The sequence below is a fragment of the Fistularia commersonii genome, chromosome 17, assembly GCF_037954325.1.
Source record: "Fistularia commersonii isolate RoL2024-O1a breed Wild chromosome 17, RoL_Fcom_v1.0, whole genome shotgun sequence".
Classification (NCBI taxonomy): domain Eukaryota; kingdom Metazoa; phylum Chordata; class Actinopteri; order Syngnathiformes; family Fistulariidae; genus Fistularia; species Fistularia commersonii.
In genome coordinates, this window is record NC_141300.1 from 2,519,405 (window position 1) to 2,534,901 (window position 15,497).

The following is a 15,497-nucleotide window of genomic DNA, read 5'->3' on the forward strand; positions in this document are numbered from 1 at the left end:
CCGTGGAACCGCCATGTTTTGGCTCTCATTACCCAGATAAATATATCTGCCCTCCGGATGGGCCCACGGGTTGGGGGCGGCGGAGGAAGCGGTGGCGCTATCACAGCCCGTCATTACTCCGCCCTGCCCTCGGGGGGCGGCGGCGGCGGCCAGGATGGCAGAAAGGCAGAGGGGTTGGATGCAGCGTGAACCGCAGAGCCTCCACCTGCCAACCGGGTCGCATTTGGATTCAGGCGGAGGCACGGAGTAATTACAGAAGTCAGTAGCTAAGAGCCCCCTCCCCTCCACCCACCTCCTAGCCTTCTACCCGAATCTCCTCCTTCTTCTTTTCCAGCCGACACTCTGGGGACGGTCGAGGCTGATGAGCGCCTGAAATGCAGCGCGGCCATCGATTTAAGACCCACCGCACGCCGAGAATTGAATCGGCTGATTTACCCCCCCCCCCTCTCGCCCCCCCGGCCCCTAATGACTGGATCAAATGCATCGCACCTCCTCAAAGCGGCCAGTCGGGCCCCGTCATCGAACGCGGTCCTGCTCGCCGTAGGGTTTGCCGATGGGGGATTGGACAGCGTCCGCCATGTTGGCGTCAAACGCTCGTCCTTCTGGCTCCTAACTCAGATCCGGGCTTCGATCACAAAGCAAAACATCCACTCGGCAACGGCTCGGACCTCGGAAAACTCCTAAATCGATGCACTCGAAAGTCAAGGTTTGGCTGTACCGTCATCGCTAAATTCAGGTATCCTCCTGAGGAGTCTTCAAACTATCACAATGATGAGATGGCCATGCGATAAGACCTCGTGATTAAACAGGTAGTGCGTATATATTAAAATATATCCAGGCGACATCACTTTTGTTTTGTTTTTGCCAAAGTAGAGCTAGCTAGCTAGCAAGCGCTAGCCACTTTGCTTTGCTTCCTTGCAGGATATCTTGGCGCAAAACATCAATCAAAAGTTCAAAAACAGCATCCCGCACGAAGCCCACTCGCCACGACGGATTTATTTCCCTCCCTCGTGCGAATGCGTGGCGGGCCGGCCGGGCCGATGAGGGAGTTCCAGACGCCTTAAATCTGTTTCCTGTTAAACGTGTGAGAGATGCGGATTCGCCGTGAAACTAGAAAACGCTGCCGCGTGAGATTTATGAGATTTCATCTCCAGATTTAGGACCAAATGAGAACCTCCGTGCAAACGAAAACCTTCTCGCTTGCAGATGGAGGCGGGAATCAGACGAGATATGATCCCATAAAAAAAAAAAAAAAAACAACTGGTATTTCCTCCACCGGTGCACCTCCGCCCGCCACTAGGGGGCGCTCCATCAAATCGATGCGGCTTAATTTTTCCGCCGCTTTTTCTTTTAATATCAACGACGCAAATATTTGCAAATCTCAATCCATTTTTTTAATCGAAATGATAATTTTTTTCCAAGATGGCGTCCCGGGAAAGGCTGTTTTCCACTAGCGGCACAGATTGATCTTTCTTCGCGTGAGTCATATTCTAACTGATGGTTCGGCAGCCAGATGTAATCTGCACTTGTGATGAAATGGGATCCCCCCCCCCCCCCGTCCGTCCGCCTTGAATCCCCCGGCGTGGAGAGGTCTTCGTTTTCTTTTTTTTTTTTTTCGCACCCCCTCGCCCTCATGTTTATATAACAGTACAGTCTCAATCATTCTCTCCAGCTGGTTGAAGGTTACCGGGGGCAAGAGGGGTAACAAATGGGCTCCGCGCGCCATCTGAGAGCTAGCGGGCTGAAGGCTGGATAATGGCCTGTCATAATGGACAATATAGGCAGAACCCTCCTGAGACCAGGAAACCAAAGAACAAGTAGGCTGAATTATTCATGGTTACCATGGCGGCCCGCACAGCTGCATTACATTAGGCTCTTCATTAGCCGTGCCGTATTCTACAAAAAGCTTCAAACTAAAATATGACCAATACTTCCCATTGAGGGAACACATTATCATAAGCTCTCAAGGGGGTTTATTCTTGCTCAAATGTGCCTGAGTGCTGACCTTCCTCGCCGCGGTAATAATGTGGCGGGGATTAAAATGTGATTCCATCCACGACAAGAGCTTCTGGTGCTTATTCTAAAGATGGCTGCGCAGTGGTGGCGGCGGCGGCGGCGGCGGCGGCCCGGGCTCGTCTGACGCCGCAGTCGTTTCCCCCGCTAATAAGACACTTAACACGGGGGCCGTCTCGCTCCTCTCGTCTCTCCCGGCGCTGCTGCTGCCGCCGGGCGGAAACAAGTAGGGAGGAAAATTGCACTCAGGGCTAAATTTGCTTTTCACCTATGTGCAAATCCACCTGCCTGCCGGATTACATTTATAAGATAATGTGGCCAGCGGTGGCGGCGGCGGCGGCGGCGAGGGGCAGCTTCCTTCCTAAACGCTTTTCCTGCGGCTTCTACTTCCGAATGGATCCGTTCCGACGATCATTTTAAGCTAATTCAAGCTAATTCAAGCTAAACGTGCGTCGTTGTTCGCTATCACAACCTGCCTTGAAACAAATGCTAGTGTAGCGTGCATGCTTTGCTAACTACGCTAGCGTTGACAAACATACCTATTAGCATTTTAGCTGACATGTTTCACTTCACCCCATGCCGGCAGCGGCTCTCCGCGTCGGCACACCTGTCAGACGCCTAAACAAGGCACGTTAGCTCGAGCGCCGCGCACATGCAGCCCATCATTTATTCATAAGCTGCAGTCTGTCAGAACAACACTCGCGCTCGGTCGCTCTGCCTCCAAACCTGCAGCTTCAGCACCATCAAAAAGCCAGATGGGGGTTCTGAAATGTAAGACTTCCCGTGGCTCCAAATCATAAAAAAAAACAAAAAAAAAAAAACAAGCGTCTTATTTTGCAGCAGCAGACAAAAAAAAATGTTTATGGGATTTTTAATAGCAAATACAGGGACCGCCAGTTATCTCCTGGTTGATGACTTCACACACACACACACAAACACACATACACATACGTGCTCACGGCACAACCTTCAATGAACCTTCTGACAGTGGAAGATGGAGAACATGTGGGGATCGAACCAGGAAGCGCTAAGTGAACTGAAGAGAGGGTGACCTGTCGGACGCTTCTATGTTTGGCCCCGTGATACAAAATTAGCATCCAAATGAAATGCGATTTTCGCGACACATTTTAAATTTAAAATCAAATTCCTGAGCTCCACGTCTGGGCTCCGTCCTCCTACCAAAGCATGAAGTTCTGGCTCCTGCGAAACCGCTGTTCTCGCCCCTGGCGGCGTGCTGATGAACGGCATGCTGGGAGTTGTGGATGGCTTAATTAGCGCTGAGAGCTCATCTCATTAGACAGTGAGTGGCAGCGGCGCTGAGTCTACAAGATGCTGTCGGAGCCCGTTCCTCCTCCCGGGCCTGGCTTCCACCCCCCACCCCCCCCACACACACACACATCATATATAAACAAATCATCATCAGTCAGTCAATGATGCTAATATGGGTTTAGATTGTTAGCGGCTAGTTAGCACGGATGGACATTCATCGGTTCTGCAGAAGATCTCTGACCGCCCACTGAGGAACGCTACGTACCTGCAGGCTTCCAGTTGAGGAGAACGTGGGACCTTCATCACCCGAGGGTTCCATGGTCACATGATTAGCCGGTGGCTAGCGTTAGCCTGATAACAGGATAGCAAGCGGCGAGCATCAATGGCAGGTTTTACCATGAGAACTAGAAAACGAGAACTAGGATGAGAAGATTAGATGACACAAAGAAGAAACACTTATCCTTCGTAAATACTGCAATACCAGAAGTGTTTTATATATACTGCTCAAAAAAATAAAGGGAACACTTGAACAACACAATGTAACTCCAAGCCAATCACACTTGTGTGAAATCATAGTGTCCACTCAGGAAGCAACACAGATTCATTTGGACTTGTTTTAAGGACATTACATCAAAGTTGGATCAGCCTGGAGTTTGTTTTTACACTTTAATTTTGAGTGTGATTCCTAATCCAGACCTCCATGGGTTGATACAATTGATTTCCATTGATCATTTTTGTGTGATTTTGTTGTCAGCACATTCAACTGTGTAAAGAGCAAAGTATTTCATAAGAATATTTCATTCATTTAGCTCTAGGATGTGTTTTTTAAGTGTTCCCTTTTTTTTTTTGAGCAGTTTAGTTTCCCGCACAAGTGGTTCATGCAGGTGACGTCACCATGCAGACCAGCTGATGGTTGCATGGCGTAGAGCAGTGGTCCCAAACTTTTTTTGCGCCACAGACCAGTTTAGTGTCAGACGATATTGTCATGGACCGGCCTTTAAGGTGTGGCGGAAAATACATATTAATATTAATATAGAAATATTCCCGTTTTTTTCTTTTAAAATACTCCAAAGTCTTGTTTTTGAATGCATGGAGCTTGGTCACCGAGGAGCGAAGCAGTTTTGCAGGCTTTCAGTGCTGCATATTATGCAGAGCGTGGGAATCACCTGTCGCCGTAAATCCATGTTTTAAGTAGGTCTCTTGGTATTGTTTTCTTTTTCTTCTGTCCCCTCACTGGGCCTTTTCCCCTTTGCAAAGAAACTTTCCAAACACATCTGTTTTTTTACTCATTTTGCTAGCTTGTGGGTCTAATATCAGCATTAATGTATCTCATGACCGAGACAAGCATCACCTTGCACCAGGATTGAGTCATAAACGTATGTAACGGAGAGAATTCAGTTATTTTTCTTGGATGATAAATAAAATGGAAATAATGTAGCTTATGTATTCTTTCTGTGCGGCCCTGAGGGGGGGGAAGGCCGCCGATGCGCCGCCACTTTCGCCGCCTGCTAGCCATGGTGCTATCACATGACAGGTGAAGCTAGCTGCTACCATAGCCGCCGCTCCCTCCTTCACGGATCCGTGGGCGGGTCGAGGCGCTATATTTACCTGAGCAGAGGGTTGGGGGGGTCGCTCACACCGCACCTGAGCTGGGAGGGGAAGGGTTAAAGGTCAGGGTGCGCCGTGCCTTTGCACAGATGGAGGAAGTAAACTGTGTTTGTGATTTGGGAGGTCACTGGAGGCGAGGAGGAGGGTGGCGGCGGTTGCGTGCATGTGTGTATGTGTGTGTGTGTGTTGGGGGGAAGGGGGGGGTTATATAAATACACCCTGACTTCACTTGACACCACGGGAGCTTCCTGCACACAGATCACTTGACAAATCAGGCTAATGTCCTGTGCACATTCCCATTCCAATCAAAGCGGCTCAGCAGGCCGACCCCCTCCACACACACACACACACACACACACACACACACACACACACTCCACACCCATGAATCATTCATGCTGTTTAGCTCGCAGTTGTTTGGGTGCATCTGGCCCGGGGAGGCGCCGGCTCGGCCAAATGGCGAAGCCACATGGCCGTTCCAGATGTTTTGCTCTGGTATCTCCACGCGGCAAGCGAGGAGCAGCGAGCGCCGCCACCCCAGAGTCCCTGCCATCTGCGCTCGAGGAGGTGGGGGGGGTGGGGTGGGGTGGGGGGGCGGCAGACAGCAGCTTCACACATTCCCCTGCGAAGACGAGAAACGAGTTAATATAAACGCCGGTATCTGATGGCGGCAGAACTGGAAGATCTCACGCCCCAGAGGTCGCGGTCTGCAAGAGGCGAGGCGCCGATCGGAGGGGCTCAGGTGTTTTGAGACGGATCTCCAGTTTTCTCACCGCCTCAGGACCGAAGTTAAGTTAGCAAAGTTATTTCTCGTTCTGAAAGAGCGTCTGTCAGCTTCCATTACTCCCGCCGCCGCGTTCTCTGTTCTCGGCAGGATTTTTTTTGTGTCCCGGCCACCTTGCGCGCGGCGGTTGCGACGGCGGGCCCGTCCCCAGATTCCAACCCCCCCGCTCTCGGTAAAATCATTATTTAGTCCTTTTGTAAGCAAGCAGCGTCCCAGATCGCAAATTAATCTTTCATATGTTTCCAAGATCTAGCCCTCTGTAATCCCATCTGTACGAGACACAACAAAGCGCAGCGAGGGAGCGCCCATGAATTATTCATCCGCTTCTCATGAAAGCCTTTGGTTATGTCTGTCATGTTTCACTCTTTGCGAGGAAAATCCATTGATCCTCGCCTTTCCGGCGACGATGAGAACAAACAAGTGACATCACCAGGCTGAGCCCCCACGCGCCCCCGTCCCTCCACGCGCTGACGAATAGATCAGAGGAGGCGGCGCGGTGATGCATAATACGCATGAGTGCATAATCTGTGCAAATGCTTCACTCGCGCATATTGTGTGCCCACCACATTAAACGCGTCTCCATGCTCTTAACTAATAGCTGTGAGCGCAACCTCGGGGAAGACGTTTGAACTGGAGCAGGCGGCGGTGGATTAAGTTGCGTGCGTGTCGCCAGAAATTGTTTATCTGCGGCGGCGTGGCGGCGATCGGACCGGCGCGTCCCCCCCCACCCCCTAACCCCGAACCCGTCCGCCCACCACCCACGCCTGACAGGTCGACTAAATGATCCCTGCACGAGATTAGCGATGGTAAACCGGGTTCATTTTACGGACTCGGATTGATTTGAGTCGCTCGCCAAAGTGATCCGGTTCGCTTGAGTCGCTTGAATGAAGGATTAAATATTTGAAATGGCCGTATAACCAAAAGCAACCCAAAAAATGCTAACGATGCAAAAGTTATAGATGTTGAAGATATAAGAAGGTTCTGTGTTTATGGTGAGTCAGTGAACTTACCGACCATCTGATTCAATAGTGTTTCTGGCGAATCGGCCGATCTGAAACAAATCAGTCAAATCGTCCGATTCAGTTTGCAGACTCGAATCAGTAAACCGGTTTTCCAGAATCACCTGATTCAGTAGTGTTTCCAGTGCATCTGTACCGGTTTACCACGATCACCTGCAAAAGTCGTGTTTCTGGTGAGTCCGTTGGTTCGTCCGTGAGTCATTTGAAACAAATCATCTGAATCCACGACTAGCATCCAACTCATAGCATCCGGGTCAACGACCACCTCTGATTCGTGATTCGGTACGGCGATTCAAATTCGGGTGATTCAGGAACCGCCCGGCTCTAGCGCGAACAGAACGGAGAGAGAAAATAAACAGTGTTTGTTAACAAGAGAGGGCTTAGAGTCAGAAGCGCGGGTGGGGGAGGGGCGGGGGGGGTAAATTCCCTGTGAAATATTCATGTGGTAAGTGTGTTTGTGTGCGTGTTGGCGGCGGTTGGGGGGGACAAAGGGCATAGTGTTGTACACCATTGCTCCGCAGGGCCGGGCTCTGCTTACTCCAGCTACGGCACACTGCAGGGACCCAGGAGGGGGCGTGGGCGGGCGGGGGGGGGGGTCTATCTATAATGTATAGGCCTGCTGCAGCGAGAGGTGTCGGATCTGGTTTTCCGCTACTCACCTCCGTGCACTTACTTACTTTAAAAGCTTTCCTCACGTGCCTTGTTTGGAAAACCTGAGGGAGAAAGATCTGATCGTTTTACACCGACGCACCCTTAGAGTCTCACCGAAAGGGGAATCGAGATTTTGAGTCATTCGAGTCACTGAATCAGTCACACGGTGTCTGTGTAGCTTCATTTTGCAAATGGGAAAAGGCGATCGTGTGCTCCTGACTGATTTGCTCATCGAGTTACCGAGTGAATCATTCATTTTGTAACTGCGAAGGGCTACTCTGAGCTAAGCAGTGATTCGTTTAGGTTACCGGGTGAGTCGCTCGTTCTGTGAATGGGAAGGGTCACTGCGAGCGAAGAATGGATTTGTTTATTGAGTAAGTGAGTGATTCATTTGTTTTGTGAGTGGGGAGGGCTAAAATGAGAATTTTCCCAGCTCACAGCAGGGAGTCGGGGGGAGTTGATAAAAGAAACCAGAGTTGTTGTTTTTCCCACAGGGCTATTATGACAATTAACTTGCCTTATTTGCACAAATGCACCAGAATACAAGTCGTGCGATAGTGACATATTGCCTTGTCTCTTATTTTGCAGCTAGCTAGCTAGCTATGGCATGTTGCCTTGTCTCTTATTTTGCAGCTAGCTAGCTAGCACGACTTGCATTCTGGTGCATTTGTGCTAGCTAGCTCGCTGCAAAATAAGAGACAAGGCAATATGCCACTATAGCACGACTTGTATTCTGGTGCATTTGTGCTAGTTAGCTAGCTAGCTGCAAAATAAGAGACAAGGCAATATGCTAGCTAGCCGAAGCGTCTGAGTTCGCAGCGACGAGACACAATCACCCACGAGTTTGTGAAATTTCTGAACGACTCATTCACGACCCGCACCGCAACTGCAACGCTAACCTCCATTCACACCCGGACGTCAACTTGTTGCTCTCCTCCCATCCTCGCGCTCTGAAATGACGGGTGCTTTCGCCGCCAAGATTACCCAGCAGCCTCCAGGAGCCGGAGCGAGCTGCCGTCGGCGCCCGCCCTCCGCCGTCCGTCCCCCCCCTCGCCTGTCAGCGCCAAGCGGAGATGAGCTCGCGGCCCGTTCTGTGTGCCGCTAATCCCGCCTGTTCTGCTTTGTCAGAGCTGCTGTTTGAACAATGGAGCTGTCTTCTCCTCTGCTAATTTAGGAACAAACATTTTCCCCGCGTTGCAAACAAGCTCTCCCAGGAAGTGCTATTAATAGGATAATTAAGCAGGCAGTAATGAGCGGGATTACCGCTAATTATGACAAGATTTGTTTTGGCATGTGCCTGAGAGGCAGCCGAGTGTTAAAAGTCTGCACGGGAGTTGATCAGCGCGCCGGGCCGGCACCTGAGTAAACAGGCCGCGACACAATGGGGTGTGCTAACGCTACGTGCACATGTGCATGTGTGTGTAAACACACCGGGGAGGGTCGGTGGGGGTGTTAGCGTAAAGCACAAGCACAACGCAAGGTTGAACCGACTCGTCGTCGTATCCGTAACCGGAGCGCGCCGTCTGGTTGCCATGGCGACGTGCGGCACGAGACCCCTCGCGGTTCGTTTCGAGAGGCTTTGGCTCGTTCGCGCGATGCCGTCCTTTCGAAATAAAACGGGAAACTTTGAACGGGGGAACAGGAGATGTGCGAAACAAATTTTGATTAAAAAAACAACATTTAAAGATTTGATTTAAAGGCGCTTGCGGGATATTTTCAGATCCTCCCACCGGTCTCGCCGTGCTCAAAATCGACTAAAATTCATTTTATAGGACTTATCCTGCAAAGGTGACCAGCAGGGGTTGGAGCCAATCGCAGCTGAGGCGGGAGGCAGCGTTTACCCCAGAAGACGCCTGTCAATCATTCAGATGCGTCTGGCGGGGTCGATGAAAATCCTCTGCTTCCTGTTTCCTGTCATTTCATATCACTGACCTGCTTTGCAGAATAAAAGTCTCATTGCTATTTTACACATGACTTATTTATGACAGAATATGAGTAATTAAATAGTAGTTACACGTGTGATACATGTGTAAGTACTGTGTAACATCCAGGTTCACAGCACTGAAGTAACAAAAGGAGGAGAGGGTGCGTCTCGTATCACGCTCAATGTTTTGTTTTTAGCATCCCTGGAAAAATTGTCATTAGGTCACATGACCAGAGATCAGAATTAGACTACTCTGGCCCTGTCAAGACGGCAGCGAGGGGAAAATAAACCCAGATTAAGCCTTAATTCCTGGGATTCAATCAGAGAGAGAGAAAGGAAGTGACAGCAAACAAGCCCGGCGGAGGTGAAGGGGAATCTTAATGCGATTGTAGCCGAAAGCTCAGACGGCGAGCCGCCTCCATTAAAGCTCGCCGCGCGGCCCAGATAAGGCCGCTGAGTCTGGGATTTACAGCTCGGGCTTATCGTCATCTTCACACCACCGTCTCACCAGGAGCAGAGAACGCGGCCTACAAATCCCTCCCCCGCCGCCGCCGCCGCCGCCGCCACTTCCCTTACCTGGGCCGCACCCGCGGCCCGAGTTCGCCTCCGCGGCGGCCCTGATCCGGGAGTCCTGGGCGCCAGCTGCGGTTTGACGTCGGAGGCCGGGACGAGATTACGCGGTGGGGGGAAGAACCGTTTCAGAAATAAAATTGCTTTTTATTCCGCCCAACATGTGTTCGCCGAGATTAAGGCGTAATCTTACAGCGTTTAATAAGAGCCGGTTTGGCGGCCCTTCCAGCTGAGGCGGGAAAAAGTGGAGCGCGCCTGTTCTACTTTAAATCCTGTTTATTGAATTATAAAGAACCTTAAAGGATCAGGGAGTGCGACGACGCCACGCATTTGAATATTTCGCGGCGAAATTCGCCGCCGGGTCGATCGCGCCATCTCTGACGGTCACTTTTTTTTTTGGATTCGGAGCGGCGTCGATAATCTTATTAACGGTGTAATACATCTGTAACGACTGTGTTATTAACGGTGACAAAAAAAAAAAAAATGACGACTGCCCTCTGAAACATAAGGCCGCGGCGGAAAATCCCTAACCTCAATTTATGAAAGCCCTCGCGTGAACCCCGGGCTCGAGCCGTGGCTTTCAAGAGGTATTTGGAAGTTAAAAGTCTCAGATCAGATTTGGGCAGATTAGAATTAAGAGTTGGGAGTCTGGGAGGGGTGGATAGGAGGATTTGTGCTGCTCCGCGAGACGGCCCTGTCAGCGATAAGTTACACTGAGCCCCCCGGGGTAAGAGGATTGCCCCGGACTTAATCCGAATCAAAAGACATACCATGTGAATTACATCCCGAAACAGGTTCGCTTACAGAGATTAGGAGCGCGCATGTAAATCCTGTCATACTCTACTTGGCGCCGCAAGATGAGCCTGAGAATGCAAACACAAACACGGGGCTTTGCCGCCGCCGCCAGCCAGGTTGGCAACCTCACACCGGCCTATTCCTTGATTGCAGCTTTTCTTTTCCGCTCCTCGCTATTCTTTACAAGATAAGCAATCCGCCGAGGCCACCTGATTATCCGCGCTGCACCGGAGGAGAATAATGTTCATCCGTCGTCGAGCTTAAGCTCCGGTTCGACGGAGCGTTCGTTTCCCTTCCTGTTTGACACGGGCGACGCCGCCGAGGCATCTCGCAGTGGCGAATACCAGGCTCTCCGTTGAAGGAACGTCAAAGAACGTTACACCCGCTGTGAAAGAGGGAAGAAAAATAGCTTTTTTTTTTTTTTTTTTTTTTTTTCTTCTTCCGTCTCTCTCTCGCTCGCTCGCTCGCTCTGCAGAAGGACGGCACAAACAAGGCCTGCATCCCTGGCCCAGAAACGCTTCAAAGAGCGCTTGTCTGCCGGGACCGGCTGTGAAATGTGGAGCAGCGGCGGCTGCTTAGCTTTGCGTTTCAGCCGGGGTAAGCTCATAAGAGCGCGGCAGATATCTGGGCGGATGGCGGGGGAGGGGGAGCTGTCTCACTGCAGGGCCGGAAAACGAGGCCCTTTTCTATCCTAGCTCGTACCGCTAACGTCTTTTCGTAGCGGTGATGTGCGAGAACGAATCGTTCGAAACTCCCGAGTCATTGCGCCGACCCGTGAGTCGTGACTCGTTCGCTAACTTACCTTTTTTTTTACAGTTGTTTCTATCTGCCTGTGGTCCAACCCTGACTTTCTGGAAACACAAGCGCTGGAAAAAAGTGATATTTGTAAGTCGTTCAAACGAATCATTCAACACTCAAGACATTTTACTGAATTATGAGTCTCTATTAACTTATCCGTAGGTAGCTAGCTAGCTTACTGCAAAATAAGAGACTAGGCAAAATGCTACTAGTGTACAAATGCTATTCTTGCTACTTTTATATAAAACTATCAAGTGAATCGTTGAATTATCCCCGCGGGGAGAGCAACTGCTCCGGTTTAAGCTATGAGCTGTGAATCCGTGGCCCTCTACACTCACAAAGCGAACAATTCACTTGCCTGGAGAATCGTTCGAAGGCACACAGAAGCTCCGCTCCCTCACTGAACAAACGATTCAATCGGTAACTCAATGAACGAATCACTCGGTCGCTCACAGTAGCTCGTCTGACTCATCGACACAAACCACTCAAAATCCCGATTCTCCTCGGTCAGTGACTCATGTCCGATTGAGTCGGTAAAAAGAATCCAGTTTCCCATCACTATTTCGTAAAAAGCAATGCGAGTTCACGCCAAAAAAAAAAAAAAAAAAAAGATGTATAATAAAGATGACGACCCTCTTGTGCTCAAAGCAGAAACACGACAGCGATCGCCCCACTGATTCGCCACAGCGGCTATTCTGCTGTAGATTGAACGGGTGTAAATGTTTAAGGGCGCCGCGTAAATGGAAAGCGGCGAGACGAGAGCGGCGGGAAGAGAAAAAAAAAAAAAAAAGGGAAAGTCAGGCAGTTGTGTGAAAAAGTGTGGTGGTGGTGTTGGGCGGGGGGGGCACGGAGCGCCACGGAGCGTGCCCAATAGAGGCCTCCCGCCGCAGTATAACGGCTCATGAAGCCGCAAATGGTATTTCCACTTCATTCAGCTCTCGGGCTCCGGTTTCCAAGCAGCTCCTCCGCGATGGAATTGAACCCATTAGCAATCGATTAAAGAACCAGCAGGCGGTCACCAGTGTCGTCAGCCAGAAGAAGCCTCGGGGGATTTCAGGCTCAAGTCTTTGTTGATGCAGAAAGAGCTGCAGAGCAACCTTTGGATCCAAACCTCTTTTGATTGACACGTCGTATTACCGACCCCCCTGAGATAAGACCCCCTGAACCCCTCCTGGGGCACCTGATGCTCCGCCGAGGACGCCGGAGCATGGTGATACCCCCAACCCTACGCTCGGGCGATGTTTGCACAAAACGGCGAGACGTGAATGGCGAGCAAGTCGACCTTTGGAGGTGGAATTTCAATCGGGTGATTGGTAGGAGAACGGAGAACCCCCCCAAAACACCCCTTCCTCCTTGACTCCAGTTATAATCCTTAGGCAAATAGCTTGAGCACACATGCTAGCAAGTAAAAGAATCGGTGTATTCAGATCGTTAGCCCCGCTAGCTCCTTACACCGCCGCCGCCGCCGCCTGTCAGCTTCCATCCCCGCCGCCGCCGCCGCCGCCGCCTCATAACTGACATTTTCAATTACACTGCAAACAACTTATCAATATGCATGGATTTCCCATCCAATATTACAGCAAACAGAGTCGTTTGGAGAGCCGGCCCTGTCGGGGAGGGGGGATGCGGACGTGTCAAGGTCAGGATTTTGTTAATGAGGGACGGGCCGCTGAATAATTGAATGGGCCGAGCGCGATCGACTGTTGAAGCAGGAGCGTTTAAAGCGCCGGCGATCGTTAAGGAAAATCCTCCCGGCGCTTTATGTTCCGTGGCAGTAATTTATGCGCAGGCATCCGGGCGGCTGCCCCCGCCGGTCTGCGGCGCCCGAGGCGCAAAGAAGCAACGAGTGGATTAGCCGAGCGCGCTTTAGGAGCGGCAGCGGAGCGTGCGAGGCGCTCCGGCGGACGAGGAGATGGCTCCGCCGGCGCAATTATTCAGCCGTGCATTTTAAACAGAGGAGACAAATGGCGGGCGGGTGGGCGGCGGTGGCGGGGGGGGGGGACTGCACCGCGAGAGGTGCAGGAAAGCGAGTTGAACGAGAACAGAATGCCAAAAGCGGACGGATACCGGATTCTTTGTACTGAGTCGGTCGACTGTTTTCTGAGCTACCATGTGAGTCGTTTGTTTTGTGAGCGGAAAGGGATACTGTGTAATACTGAGTGATTCGTTCGTTTTAGGAGTGGAGAGGGATGCTTCCAGCTGCTGAGTGATTCGTTCATTGAGTTCTAGCGTGAGTCGTTCGTTTTGTGAGTCGAGAGGGATACTACGAGCAACTTAGTGATTCATTCATTGAGTTCCGGTGTGAGTCGTTCGTTTTGTGATTGGGTCGGGCTACTCAGAGCGGCCGAACGATTCGTTCATTCCACTACGTGCGGAGGCCTACTGTGAGCACCTTGGAATTCTTTGTTCCCATCTTGGGAACGTTTATATTTAAACAATAGCAGTCTCAGATTAGTGGCATGTTGTATTTTCTCTTATTTTGGCGTAAGTTAGCTAGCTTTGGTGAACGAGTTGATAGAGCCGAATTAGCGTTTTGAACAATTCGTTAATCATTGCACGTCGCTAATCTGGTGCAATCTGGCAGCGGGGATCGCCGACAGACCTGTCCAACTGGTGTACCCCCCCCCCCCCCCCCACACACACACACACACACACCAAGTGGACCACAGGCAGATGTAAACAAGCTAAGTGGCGCCTCTTTAGCTAAACGTCCCTTTTGTTGCAGACCCTTTTTTTTTTTTTAATCTGTATCCAGGACTGCTCAAGCTGTCGTCGACGCGGTGCAACCCGGCGGCGCCCGGGCCTCAACTTCCCCCCCACCTCCAACGTCAACGCTCCCAACCTGCAGTGAGGGGGCAGCAGGGGGGTTGGGAGGGGGGGGGTTTAATCCCTCTATGTAATTACTGCTCCCTGCAATGGCCAGACCTTCTCTGCGTAAATCAGATTAGCTGACCTAAATCGCTCTCGTTTCTCTCTCTAGCCCATCAAACAATTCCTTATCTGCGCCCGGAGAGCTAAACAACACGCAGACGCCACTCCTGCAACCTCCAACCCCCCACCTCAACACCACACTAAACACACACACACACACACACACACCCCAGAAGACATGGCCTGTTTATTTGATCAAGAGCAGGAAAGCAAATAGTTTCTCTGCAGCAACACAAACAGGCGAGGGGGCCGGGCTAAAGCAATCGGGGGGGGGGGGGGGGGGGGGGGGGGGGGCTCACCGGGTGGCCGGAAAGGAAGGAGAGGGGCGGAGGGGGTTGCGGATCGCAGTCACGTCCACCGAGCAGGCGAACCGCGGTGTTACTGAACGCACCATAAATAAAGGTCACGCCGCCTGATAGAGATGTATTGCTCCTCTGGCGCCCGCCTCAAACCCCCCACCCACCCCCCCACCCTCACCCCTCCACCTCCACCTCCACCCTTCCCCAACATCCCATCCCATCCAATTTATTCCTGGGGTCATACATTTACAACTTAGAGAGGAGGAGGAGGAGGGGGATGAGAGGAAATGCAGCTCTTCAGTGGGAATAGAGACAGGCTAAAGTAAAGAGGGGGAACAAATGAGGTCTGTGATCCTGCCCCCCCTCCTCCACCCCAACCTCCATCCTACCCCCCTGCACCCCCCAAACCCCCCCGAGCCCCAATCAGGCCCAACCAGCGCTCTTGGCGTGACAGTCAGGCCTTTGTTGCTATCTGAATGGAGGTTAAATATCCCTGGAAATCGGAGCTCTTTGGCTTTCTGGACCCGCCGTCGGAGAACCGGGGAACCTTTCACATGCTAATAGCCTCCTCCTCCTCCCCCTCCTCTTCCTCCTCCTCCTCCTCTCCTTTTGTCGATGCGGATAGACGGCGGCGTCGCGCAAAAAACGACGAATAAAGCGAGAGAGATTGTTTTCTCCACCTGCCCCCCACGCCATCCTCCCATTCCCTCTTTTATCACCATCTCTTCAAGCCGGCCTTACATTCCACCCCCTCCGCCCCCCCGTCCTGGGCCGGGAGGGGGGGGGGGGTTAAAAAAGCACAGATGGTCCCTCCTGACCTGCTATTCATCATTGTG